Source organism: Macrobrachium nipponense, chromosome 20 (genome assembly GCF_015104395.2).
Source record: "Macrobrachium nipponense isolate FS-2020 chromosome 20, ASM1510439v2, whole genome shotgun sequence".
In the NCBI taxonomy this organism is placed as follows: domain Eukaryota; kingdom Metazoa; phylum Arthropoda; class Malacostraca; order Decapoda; family Palaemonidae; genus Macrobrachium; species Macrobrachium nipponense.
The window spans coordinates 18,032,259-18,047,258 of NC_061089.1; the positions used below are offsets into that span (position 1 = coordinate 18,032,259).

At 36.3% G+C, this 15,000-nt stretch overlaps 1 long non-coding RNA gene across 1 annotated transcript in view; it reads left to right on the forward strand.

The window, feature by feature from the left end:
- Positions 1 to 15,000, forward strand: part of LOC135220760 (uncharacterized) — a 157,532-nt gene that overhangs the window by 142,222 nt on the left and 310 nt on the right. The window lies entirely within an intron of this gene.

The following is a 15,000-nucleotide window of genomic DNA, read 5'->3' on the forward strand; positions in this document are numbered from 1 at the left end:
AAGAAGTCTTGCTGATGAGGAAGACGAAGGATCCCAACCCCAACTGCAGCAGCGCTGCTGACCGTCTTCGAGGCCTTCGGTTTCATCCCACAAACATCATTACGGGTCCCATTGTGACTAAGTTTGTTATTTCCTCTGGATTCTCGGCCGCTCCATTCTCCTCCTCTCTCTCTCTCTCTCTCTCTCTCTCTCTCTCTCTCTCTCTGCGTAGCTCTTTCTTCTTGGGATTCCGTTCCATTCTCAGATGATACCGTTGCCTTTATTGAGTTTTGGATGTATCGCCAGGTTGGAAATTAATTACTGGTATGTGTATTCTTCAGCCTCATTTACGATAAGAAATGACGTTTGCTTAGGCTAGTGAGACAGATGATTAGGCAGTGGCATGCGCCGTAATAACCTTTCCTTCTTGATTTTTGTTGTTGAATGTAGAATTATAAATTACTCCGGGACTACCAAGTAGTACTGAGTAATTCTTGTAAATATCCTTCTTTATATATATATATATATATATATATATATATATAATATATATATATATATATATAATATATATATATATATATATATATATATATATATATATATAATAATATAAATTCTCGTACAAAGACTCGATAACAGTCAATAGCCTCGAAGGGGTCAGTGATTAAGGACTTTAAAATTCAGTCGATATGATTAATATCCTAAACGTCTTTGTGGATATTTATTTCCTGATTATATATTTCACTGAAACTTCGGCACGTAGGTGAGTCATCATTCAGTGTCAAGATGGAAGTAAATATACTGTAATACATATAGAATGAAGATTATAACTTTGTGAGCTGTTCTCGTATTGTATTTTCGTCAGTGTACTATTACAACGCTCACATTGCTTACTCAGAAATGTCCTTCGGTTCTTACAACTGAATCTTGTCCCGAAAGTGCTAACGTTAATGAGGTCAAAGTCCTTGAACAAGGTATTCTTCTTTGCTTACAGAAGCGCCGGAGGGCAGACGTCACGATGATTTTGACGGCAGCCAAGGTAGTTATAGTTTTCTGTAAAAGAAAACCATTGTGCGGGCATTGTCTGTCCGTCTGCACATTTTCTCTCTGCCTTCAGATCTTAAAAACGAATGTGACTAGAGGGCTGCAAATTGGTATGTTGATCGTCCACCCTCCACTCATCAAACAGACCGAATTGCAGCCCTCTAACCTCAGTAATTTTTATTTTACTTAAAGTTAAATTTAGCAGTAATCGAGCTCCTGGCAACGACATAGGATAGGCAGCCGCTAAAGTTTCATGGGCCGCGGCTCATTCAGCATTATACCGAGACCGCCGACAGATAGATCTAATTTCGGTGGCCTTGATTATACGCTGTACAGAAAAGTCGATTGCGCCGAAGAAACTTACACGCATTTTTAACGTTTTATTTCGAATTCTTACTGACTCCGGATGATACATATCTGGTTAAAAACCAATAAGAAAAAAATGATCGTCTGTAAAACTGAGGAAGCTTGCTGGTTATTGCTGAATTATTAGCTTGATATTAGAGTAAATTTCTGTCTCTTATCGCTTATGTCTTTATCGTTGGAAGTGCATCCAATTGCAATTATTTTGCTTATAAAGGCAATGTTGAAGGAGGTGCTCCATATTTAAATAGCGTAGAGTTTCTAAAACCTCCCCCTTCCTGCTTTAGTATAATATCTCGGGGTCTCCTTTCCAATTAGTGCATCTACTACTACTACTACTACTACCTGTCTCGCCGAGACTCATTCACTCACTTCGTTGCTTGTTATTGCCTCAGCTTCTCTCCCTCAAAAGAGAAAGCAGACGGCCGCTAATTGACGAGTGATGGACGAGTAATGCACGACTCTTCTGACAATGGGTTCGATAATGACTTGAGATTATATCGCTAAATGACGAGACGGTGATTTGTTTTCATCTTTAAAAAAATGGTATTATCGTTAATAAGATGGGTTACGTCGTTAGAAAAGAAGAATGAGGTTTCGGGGAATCGGACAAGCTGCCACTGAAGTCTGAGGCATGAACTGGTTTGACCTTCATTTCATGAACAGGTATTGGTTAGGCGTTACAGTGCAGACTCGTCTTCCACTTGACCACTGGAACGTCTCGCTTTGCAACGCTGTAATGCGTGATGTAATGAATGCCTTATTTGGATATCTGAGAAATGGGAGGAATTATAACAAATTTTGATGAGGAATGAGAGAGATGATATAGATACGAGGTATCGGTGGGATCACTGATCAGAGGAATTGCCAGGGATTCAATATTAGTGAGGAGAAAAATAGGATTTGACGGGTCCCACATGAGAACATTATCCCAAAAACTGGTGAGGTTAACAAAAAGCTTTAATAGATGGGATGAAGGGAAGAGCTACCATTATCTAGATATTACTCCTGAGTATTTAAATCAATTGTAGCAATATAAACTATACGATTTCTCCAAGCTCGGCGCAACTTGAACGCCCACTATTTTGATGTAAGTGAGGGGACTGGTCGCCTTATCAACGCTAAGAATAGAGGAACTGAATTGAAGAGCAAAGAGGGAAACAGGCCATAACTGCGTCCTAGAGACGTTGAACTTGAATAAATTACCGGATATCACCCAAAGAGTATGTAGATATTTATTTTCTTTCAAACTGGATGAGAGCGCGGTTTTGTTTTCCTCATTTTTAAGATTTATCTTACATGTAATGATCAATTACATGCTTCATATAAGGAGGCTGTAGAAGTTTTTACTCTTTGACCTAATACTAATTGCGTTAAAAATAACAGCCCTCTTGACTTTTACGGCAATTGGTATGGCTGCCTTTCCAATTACTACACCTACCTGTCTAGCCGAAACCATATTATTTGTTGTTTTACACCTTGCCTATTTTTGGCAGGAAAACAGGGTTAGAATCAACATTTAATTAAAGGATGACGCAAAATTCACCTCCCATTGAGACTTGAGGTCATAAAATAATAATCTTAGTACTATTTTGATGTCGGGATGGATAATAAAATGCAGAAAGAGGAGACTGTCATTAGAAATTAAAATATTAACTGTGTTATTCTCCTTTCATAAAAAGATATTATATTTAATATTTGATATAACGACAACAAAATAAAATTCGGCGTCAACTTACGGCTAATTTTCTTCCTGCTTTCTAATACTGATTTTATGAAAAGCATGACAAAGACACCAAGGCTAAGTCAGTGTTCACTGGACCTTTGATACAAGCAAATAGCAAGCAAAAAATTAGAATGTCATCTTTAGGTTAATTGCGTTGAAAGTCAAATCTGATGTATGTGGACACAAACCAGTTTGTGCTGCATGGGAAGAAACACAAACGATGAAAGAGTTGGTTGATGTCTTCAGTGTTACATTTCAGTTTGAATTCACTAGGTGTCGTTCGGCTTTCAATAAGCGCCTCAATGGCTAAGTCGGTATGGTGTTGGCGTTGCCCACCACGGTGGCCGCGAGTTCGATTCTCGGGCATTCCACTAAGGGGTTAGAGATGTGTATTTCTGGTGATAGAAGTTCACTCTCAACGGTCCGTTGCTGAATAACCATTGGTTCCATGCAAAAAAAAAAAAAAAAAAAAAAAAAAAAAAAAAAAAAAAAAAAAAAAAAAAACATACAAATAAGCGCTCGCCTTCCAAAAAAATAATTGTTTCCTCTCACTGCGTAAGCCTGAGATCTATATTATAGTGCAGTTTTTGGACTTTATTATCACCACCGCCTTCCTCTCTAAAGGTCATGAATAATCACCTTCTGTTTATGTGGCAACAAAACCGCCGTCATGCTGCCATAAAAACTTTGTTAATCATCGGTTTAGTGTAATAATTTTAAAAGCAAAATGTCAAGAATTAGAAAGAATTGACGTTGCCGATGTCCCAAATCCAGTTCGTTCTCCATTTTTTACGTCGTCCAGGTATCTCTCACTTCTATCTAGTATTAAATACATCCATCACTTGTTAAATTGTAATCAACCATAAGCCGTTCTTCAAACCTGACATCTTTGGAAATTCTGCCAACAGCGTTTCAGTACTTCCTCCAAATCGGTGTCCACAAAGAATTCCTCCTCTCTCACCAAAATTCTCATCATCTTCGGTTTCCGAAGGGACTTAACAAGATGGGGGGATTGCTTAAGGTTTAGTCGCTTAAAGCGTTTTATAGAAATTTTGACGTTGAGTTGTTTCGGAAAACTTTCATTTTGACTTTGACAAGAACTTGAGGTTTTCTTAATTTTAGATTTAGCGAGCGTTTTGGAATCAGATTTTGTATTGCAGTTTATGTGATTATTGTATTATCCTTAGCATTTTTGAAAGCTCGCTCTCTCTCTCTCTCTCTCCTCTCTCTCTCTCTCTCTCTCTCTCTCTCTCAATTTGGCGAGCGTTTTGGAATCATATTTTGTATTGCAGTTTTATGTGATTTATTGTATTATCCTTAGCATTTTTGAAAGCTCTCTCTCTCTCTCTCTCTCTCTCTCTCTCTCTCTCTCTCTCTCTCTCTCACTTCTGCATTATTGCATTTTTAACACTTCTTTATTGCAACTTTCAGAGCAGCCAAAAAGCTTCATTTAATCTAGCATGCAGGGTGTTAGACTAAGCAGAATTAGGCTTTTCTTGGGCCAGGGAAATTCGACGTAAAATTGCCAACACTCGTAGCATTTCAGTTTCCCGCCTCTCAGATTATCCTGCATAAGAATATAAGGAGCAGTTATACTTCATTATGAAGAGGAAATCAGCTTTTAAGCTCTTGCATTTTCTCTCTTAAAAGACTGGCTAGAAATACTTAGTAAGTTGATTACTAAAAGCGTTGAAACAACAGATAATTGCACTCTTCGTTTAACAGTTTTACCGTCTTCCTGTCAATTCTGCTCTGAAATACCGCATTCCTAATCGAAGGACTTGCCTAAAAGATCTTTTCATCACGAAGAGTGAGTTCGATTCTCGGGCATTCACTGAGGGGTGAGAGATCTATATTTCTGGTGATAGTTTAGGTTCATTCTCGACGGTTTGTTTTTTCGGAAGTCACGTAAATGCCGTTGGTCCCATTGCTGAATAACCACTGCACTGGTTCCTTGCAACGTAAAAAACATCATATAACCAACCATCACGAAGAGTCTACCAATTTATACAATGGCAACGCTCTTCGCTTCTCCGTCATATTTATAGATATGGCTTTCACTGGAATCCATCGAAAATGCATTCAAGGAGTGATGAATATCTACTATGTTATATATGCTAGTTAGCCCTATTCAGCACTCCTTCCGTGAAAAAAATGTTAAGTCACTTCCATCTCTCATTGCAAAGAATATTTCATAGACCTGTGCTTCAACGGTAAGTTTGTTGTTATAAGATGACTAAATTATTCATACTTCAGACTTGAAGAACTGATCCTTCGTCTCTCCTTTATATCTCCATTTCACTACCAACAAATCATCGTCATGATTGAGCAATATAATCTCAAAAAGCGCCTCAGTGGCTGTATCGGTATGGTCTTTAACTGCCACCTCGGTGGCCGCGAGTTCGATTCTCGGGGATTCCTTTGAGGGGTCAGAGATGTGTATTTTTGATGATAGAAATTCACTCTCGACGTGGTTCGGAAGCCGCGTAAAGCCGTTGGTCCCGTTGCTGAATAACCACTGGTTCCATGGTACGTAAAAACACCATACAAACAAACAGACAAACAATATCATCTCAAGTCATTATCGCAGCAAACGTAAGAAAAGTCCAGCATTATTTGGTGATCACTCGTGAAATAGAAGCTGTCTGTCTCTGTTTTTCTTTTTGGAGGGAAAGAGTCGACTGCAATACCAAGCAGAGTGAATAAAGCCTGGGAGAGACAGGTAGACGCGCTAATTGGAAAGGAGACCCAGACGGTAATTTACGCTAACTTTGTAAGGTACGTTTCTTTTAGCTTAAGCACAGTATCCGTAAAGAGCACAGTATCCGTAAAGAGCTTCTCCTTGAAGCGTTTAACGTCTCTCTTTCCTAATGTTTTTCATACAGTTTACAAAAATGAACTATGGGTAACGGCATCAGTAAAAATCATTTGCTTGATTTTCAAGCTACTATAGTAGGTTCACATCAACCGTGCATTTGATGTCAAGGCCTGTCCCTTACGACACTCCTGATTGGCTTTTGATAAGCCAATCACGGGGCTGGAAACTCGCAGTCTCTCTCGAGAGTTCAGGCAGAATGTGTGTTCCACATCTCCTAAGGGATACGTCTTTTTAAAGTATTTCTCTGGAGAGTGGAACATACATCCTGCCTGTGTGAACATCTCGAGAAAGACTGAGAGGTTCCACCCCTGTGATTGGCTTATCAACAGCCAATCAGGAGCGTCGTTAGGGACTACTATAGTACTCCGATGATTATTGTACTTCCTTGGATATAAACGCGATAAAAACGATAATTAACTAAAGATTTGTTCTTGTTTGTAGCCGAAGATGAAGTATGTGCATTTAGTAGGGATTCAGAATGTTAACGTGGCCTCACTGATGTAAACATTATCGTGTTATGTCTTTCACCGCTTATGTAAATTGATGTAGATGACATCATTCCTGTTTGTTCTGTCGCAGAAATGAAACATCTGCAACAATTCGTTTTCTGAATTACATTGAATTTTTGAATAATGTAACCGGATCGCAGAGCGCGGTAACGGAATGGAGCTGAACGAAAGAGAAAATCAAGCTTTTGAGAAGCAAAATTTCATTTTGATACTCAGTTTCATTTCAGTCCTTATCTTGAGCCCGCATTTGCTGACGCGAAAGTACAACGAACTCGGGAAGAATTTCCTCAAAGAATCTTATGTCCTTGAAGTTTATGAGCTAAGCTCAGTGCCTCAGTTAAGATTAGAGATTTTTTTATCAAGTCTGTACGAGAGAACAGTAGGAAATTGGAACGAAAAATATTTCATCGCATTTTTAAAAAATACTTTTGATTTAACAAGAGAAAGAAACAAAGAAATGTTGTCAATAAAGGGGGTTGTATATTTTGTAATAATGTATATCTTAAAGTCATCAAACGTAAGTTCATATGGAAAATAATTATTTTTTCGTACTGAGATTGAGAAACACACATGTCACTTAACGTTCGACCTTGTAGTAGATTCTAATCTATTAAAGGCAACAGGATAATGAAAGTAAATGACGTAGTAATCAGACTATTCATAAAAGGACAGAAGAGAGGAAGAAAGGAATTGCCGAGTACCCAAAGGAAAATGATAAACTTGATTCATAGAGGACCCCAGATTGATGATTGCAGGGTGAAACTGAACACCTTCAGAACAGCCGGAGTCTCTAAAGGCGGCCTCCTTCATCTCATCAGCAAAAACCTTCCTTGAGATTATGAGAACGGAGAAGGGCAAAAGGAAATTGCTTTAGGCTTATTTTAATGTCAGCCAAGTGAGGGAATGAACAATGATGATGGATAGATAGGACGGTGAAAGGTTTAAAATTTCAGAGGAAGGATTTTACTTATCTCGCTCTATCTCTCTCTCTCTCCTCTAACTTCTCTCTTCTCTCTCTACTCTCGTCTCTCTCTCTCTCTCTCTATATATATATATATAATATATATATATATATATATAATGTGTGTGTGTGTGTGTGTGTGTGTGTGTTGTGAGTGTGTGTGCACGCGCACTGTGCCCCCCCTCCCACCCCCCCCACCCCCCCCCCCCCCCGCGCTTGAGCTCTCAAAATCACTAGACGTATGATATATATATGACTAGATATACCAGAACTTGTCCTGAAAACCTGAAGACGAACCCTCTCATATTTCACTGTGTTATGTCTTGAATTCACTGTGTTACGTCTCGATGTGAAATGTGAGAAGAGACGCCGGGGATGATTAGCAGATTTGTGGGAGATGAAGTAATGGGAAGACATGAGTGGTGGAATTTCACTGTAGCCCTTTGCCTTACGGGCTGTTGGAGGCGAGGATGATGACAATAACATATATATATATATATATATATATATATATATAATATATATCTAGTATATATATATATATATATATATATATATATATATATATATATATATATAAACATATATATGTAAGTATATCTGTAATATGTATATCTATATATATATTTATTATATATATATATATATATATATATATGTAATATACTGTAATATGTATATATTAATATATAATAGTATATTTATAATATATATATATTATATATTATATTATAATATATATTCTAATATAATAGATATATATATATATATATAATATATCGATGACTATCACATATTCATAAACACGTAAGTAGGAGACGTGTTTGTAAGTGTGCATCTGAAGAGCTTACTGTGCATAAGCTTTCTTAACCTCCCCTTTCACAACTTCATTAAGTAAACTTAAAAAAGAAAAAGAAAAAAAATCATCATCATCTAGCCCCCCTCCTCCCCCTCCCCCCTCCCTCCTCCCGAGGTATAAATGGCCCTGGAAAGGATTTCGACAACGAGGTCGTTCACGAAGGCGACGCGAGATTCGGCGCAGTAAACCCCTGACAGCGGAGCTCCTGAAGAAGATGAGGCGGAAGGAGATGATGGAGGCGAGGTCGTTGGAAGGGGAGCTGAAAGGTGTCCTTTGGGTCGGCGTCATTTGATGGAGGAATAAGTGCATGCAAAGCAGTTCAGGGGAAACGGTTGTCATGATGATAATGAAACGAAGGATGGAGTCTATCAAGATTTCATTATTCATTACTTGTGGGTTTCTTATTCCTTAATATTACTCATCATCATCATAATCATAAATAACAGATGTAAGGTTTATTTAAACAAAATTACTGAAAATAAAAGATAAGGTTCCCTTTATTGCCAAGAGATGGAGTCTCCTACGAAATGGAGTTTTCCCTTCAGCGTTAGAAGAAACTGGCAAAGATACTTGGGGCCTCCATGAAATGTTCTGATGCATCGTAGCGATATAATAAAACTGAACTTCTTCGGATCCCGCTGGAGTTTACAATCTCATTTCCTCTGTCGATGGCTCTGTCTGTCGCCATCTTGTTTTGGGATGATCAAACAGGGCACTCTTTCGTATACTGGGATCCTGGGATCCTGCCGGGATGCGTGAGTCAATTGCAAACTTTAATTGTTTTTATCATTTAGGCTCATCTGCTAATGAATTTGTTTTGGTAATAGTGATATTAGTATTCTTACTTTTGCAAAACTGATTTTTTTTTTTTTGAGGTATGACCAAACTTTTTATCCATTACAAAATATTATATATTTGGCTATAATATATATATATATATACATATATATGATATATATATATATACATACATGTACATATACATATATATGTACTATATATATAATATATATATATATATATATATATATATATATACATATACATATATCATTCGAGCTACAAATGTCCTTTAATATCTAATTCGCTCTACCTCGGAATTGATATATTTTCAATATGTACCTGAGGGGGAATTTTTAGTTGATAATAATTTGTTTCGTCCCCCATGGGATCGAAACCACCCCGTCCGCAGTTGGACGGGGAACGAAATCAGGAACGACAGTGACGCTACCGAGTCCGCTAGCAGAGAGGCTATAAGTTTATATCGATTCTGACCATTACAAATCACCGCCGATCTCGGTGTATTCGTAATTAGAATCGATATGAAACCCCCTCAACCATGCTAGCCGATTCGAGCGTTTGACCCACACAGCCTTGTTATGAATACTTATCACATCACCGTGATTCATATAAATCATTCGAGCTACAAATGTCCTTTAATATCTAATTCGCTCTACCTCGGAACTGATATATTTTCATATATGTACCGAGGGGGAATTTTTAGTTGATAATAATTTCGTCCCTCCATGGGATCGAACCACCGTCCAGTTGGATGGGGAGCGAAATCAGGAACGGACAGTGACGCTACCGAGTCCGCGGTGATTTGTAATGGTCAGAATCGATATAAACTTATAGCCTCTCTGCTAGCGGACTCGGTAGTGTCACTGTCCGTTCCTGATTTCGTTCCCCGTCCAACTGGACGGTGGTTCGATCATGGGGGGACGAAGTTATTATCAACTAAAAATTCCCTCTCGGTACATGTATGAAAATATATCAATTCCGAGGAAGAGCGAATTAGATATTAAAGGACATTTGTAGGTCGAATGATTTATATGAATCACTGTGATGTGATAAGTATTCATAACAAGGCTGCGTGGGTCAAATGCTTGAATCGGCTAGCATGGTTGAGGGGGTGTCATATCGATTCTAATTACGAATACACCGAGATCGGTGGTAATTTGTAATGGTCAGAATCGATATAAACTTATAGCCTCTTTGCTAGCGGACTCGGTAGCGTCATTGTCGTTCCTGATTTCGTTCCCCGTCCAACTGGACGGTGGTTCGATCCCATGGGGGGACGAAATTATTATCAACTAAAAATTCCCCCTCGGTACATATATGAAAATATATCAATTCTGAGGTAGAGCTAATTAGATATTAAAGGACATTTGTAGCTCGAATGATTTATATGAATCACGGTGATGTGATAAGTATTCATAACAAGGCTGCGTGGGTCAAACGCTCAAATCGGCTAGCATGGTTGAGGGGGTTTCATATCGATTCTAATTACGAATACACCGAGATCGGTGGTGATTTGTAATGGTCAGAATCGATATAAACTTATAGCCTCTCTGCTAGCGGACTCGGTAGTGTCACTGTCCTTTCCTGATTTCGTTCCCCGTCCAACTGGATGGTGGTTCGATCCCATGGGGGGACGAAATTATTATCAACTAAAAATTCCCCCTTGGTACAAGTATGAAAATATATCAATTCCGAGGTAGAGCGAATTAGATTTCAAAGGACATTTGTAGCTCGAATGATTTATATGAATCACGGTGATGTGATAAGTATTCATATACATCATACAATTAAATATATATATATCATATATATATATATATTATATATACTATTTCGATATATATATATATATATATATATATATATATTTATATATATATATTATAGATATAAATATATATATATCATACATATATATATATATATATATATATATATTATATGATAATTGATGGTATCTATATAATGATTATATATATATTATATATATATATATGTGTGTGTGTGTGTGTGTGTGTGATATATATATATATATATATATATATATATATATTATATATATATATATAAAGAGAAAAAGGGAGTTTCTAAATTATTTCCCCGTGTTAGCATGAAGCCTTCACTTGAAAGAGCTCTCCATTTCCCCCTTAAGTGATAAACTAGAAGCAGAAGAGAGAGGGGGATCCTTGATAACACTTCACCCTTTCCAGGGTTGTGTTAAAAGCACAAGATCAACTGAGCTTTGCGTTTTGATTCTGACGACTAATCGTTTCTGTTTTAAAGAAATATTTTGAAGGTTAAATACCAGAACGTTGACATAAAATTCTCTCTCTCTCTCTCTCTCTCTCTCTCTCTCTCTCTCTCTCTCTCTCTCTCTCTCGTAATAATCTCTTGTTTTGCAGCACACATATCTTCATATTTCTGGAATCTGCTGTTCCAGTTCGTGCTATCTCCACCAAGACAGTAAATGCGTCAAAATATGACTTATTTTTCGTGTTGCAGTATTGACATGAAAATCCCCTGAAAAAAAGGCAACTCTTTAATATTTTCCAGTGAATCGCTCGTAAGCTATGTTGAAACATCCTACCTGATCCGGATTTACATCGTAGAAGCGAGTGAAGTTATGAACGTTTAATGTGATGACACTAGACGCTATAGTAGATTCACATCAACCGTGCACTTGACGTCTAGGCCAGTCCCTTACGACGCTCCTGATTGGCTGTTGATAAGCCAATCACAGGGGTAGAAACTCTGTCTCTCTCGAGAGTTCACATATGCAGGATGTATGCTCCGTCTCTCCTGAGGGATACTTTTGAAAGACTTATCCCTCAGGAGAGACGGAGCATACCTCCTGCTTATGTGAACTCTCGAGAGAGACAGAGTTTCTACCCTGTGATTGGCTTATCAACAGCCAATCAGGAGCGTCGTAAGGGACTGGCCCAGACATCAAATGCACGGTTGATGTGATATAGTACATGTATATGGGTCAAATACCGCAGTATGATATATTAGGCACTAAAGTACCTTAGAAAATATAGATTGCTGAATTGGCTATATGGATAGAATAATTAGCTCAGATATCAAATAGAAAATTTCTATTTTTCTTCTCATGAGAAGTTAAGTTTTTTTTCCTATCATGTGAAATTAAGTGTTTTTTCTATCATGAGAAATTAAGTATTTTTTCTATCATGAGAAATTAAGTATTTTTTCTATTATGAGAAATTAAGTATTTTTTCTATCATGAGAAATTAGTATTTTTTCTATCATGAGAAATTAAGTAATTTTCTTATCATGAGAAATTAAGTATTTTTCTTATGAGAAATTAAGTATTTTCCTATCGTGAGAAAATAAGTAGTTTTTTCTATCATGAGAAATTAAGTATTTTTTCTTCCTATCATGAGAAATTAAGTATTTTTTCTATCATGAGAAATTAAGTATTTTTTCTATCATGAGAAATTAAGTACTTTTTTCATCATGAGAAATTAGTATATCTATCATGAGAAATTAAGTAATTTTTCTTATCATGAGAAATTAGTATTTTTCTTATCATGAGAAATTAAGTATTTTCCTATCATGAGAAAATAAGTAGTTTTTTCTATCATGAGAAATTAAGTATTTTTTCTTCCTATCATGAGAAATAAAGTATTTTTTCTATCATGAAAAATTAAGTATTTATTCTATCATGAGAAAATCAAGTATTTTTCCTATCATGAGAAATTAAGTATTTTTCATATAAGAAATGAAGGATTTTGTACACTATTTCATAAAATGACGAAATCGTGGATATGAAGGTTTAACGGCTAGTTTCCCATCCGAAGTGGTAATTGATATTTATGTGCACCAGCGTAGTGGCCGCCTCCAAAAGTGGAAGGAAGGACAATTTCAAAAAATGCTTTTTTGGCCGCAGGCAGCGCAGAAAAACCAGATTGGGTTAAAAGTATATGATTACGACGCGGACGTCGCCACGATTCCAGCGATCTCTTATTTTCATATTTCAGTCCTATTTTAGGTGGATTTTAACTAAAATTACAGAGATGCAGAAAATTTAATATATACATATAGACATATAGATATATATATATATATATATATATATATATATATATATATATATATATATATATATATATATATATATTATATATATATATATATATATATATATATATATATATATATATATATATATATATATATATATATGTATGTATGTATATATATATATATATATATATATATATATATATATATATATATATATATTAATGCGTGTGTGTGTGTGTGTGGTTGTTTGAAATAATCGAAATTTCCCCTACCTTTTTTTCGTATCAGTTCAGGTAAATGCAGAGAACAAAGTTAAAAAAACATGAAAAGATATACCATAATACTTATTGTAAATGATTTAAAATTCCAATTCGCTTCATAAGTCACGACCACGTCCAGTCTTTTTCTCAGCTGACGCACACTGCTCAGACGAACGGAAACCCCCTTCAGGAACTTCCATAATATATTACAGTTCCTCAGTGACGTCATCGGTATGGTCTTGCCCTGCCACTTCGGTGGCAACGAGTTCGATTCTCGGCCATTCCATTGAGGAGTGAGAGGTGTGTATTTCTGGTGATAGAAGTTCACTCTCGACGTGGTTCGGAAGTCACGTAAAGCCGTTGGTCCCGTTGCTGAATAACCACTGGTTCCATGCAACGTAAAAACACCATACAAACAAATAATAATACCAAGAAGTATATCCCAATTCTGCTTTTGACGGATAATGTTCCGACGAAAGGCTGCCTACCTTGTAAATGAGTATAATATAGATATAGAAGGCCTGCATACTTTTTCTTGTATATTTTTTGTTTCTTATATATCTTAGATATTATGAGACATTTCTCGTGTATCTTAGAGTATATACGAAACAGATTTTAAAACTTGACGTCCCGGAGACACCTGAAATATTTAAGCTTAATTGTCGACTCATTAAATTATTACATATCACTAAGTAGGAAACAACCTCACGTTGCGTTTCACATTTTCTTGATATTTATATTTATAAGACGGACGCGCAAAGATCCCAATTTCCGTTCGTAGAACTAGTTTGAATCCTTTTCTTCTGGATTAGATATAATCGGTTGTCCTGCTCAGTTTTCTGTTCAATATTTTCCTCTCTCAAGAACTTGGTAATATCCGTTTATTTTTATTTTTCTCTCTCAAGGTCTTGGTAATATCCGTTTATTTTTCAGTTCTGTGGGATTTGTAATGCTACAAATGTCATTTAATATCCAGTTCGCTTTACCTCGGAAATAATATGTTTTCTTATATATTATATTCCGAGGTAGAGCTAATTGGATGCTAAAAGGCATTTGTAGCTTAATGATTTATGAATCACAGTGATGTGCTAAATTTCATCCATATTTCATATATATGCACGTGTGTATATATATATATATATATATATATATATATATATATATATATATATATATATATATATATATATATATTGGGGGGGCGGATGGTAGCTACCTAAACATTAGGAAATCAGGATAAAACATGAGTTTAAAGAAATTTAAAAGGATATGTAATGTTTAAAAAAAACGAACAATAGTGCGTTATCATTCATTGTAAATCTAGTACAAGGCGTCCCGGGCTACAATTCATAATGCAATTCACGAAAAGCTTCTCATGGATTCAACATAGAGCGATGCCGCATTTTATACATAGAGAACCAGTTTTACATGAGTTGAATAGTAATGAGATATTGGATAATGTAAAGTGGTCTCTCTCTCTCTCTCTCTCTCTCTCTCTCTCTCTCTCATACCTAAGTGAACTATACAAAATGAGGATATATTTATACGTCACACAGTTGCACAAACATTTGTT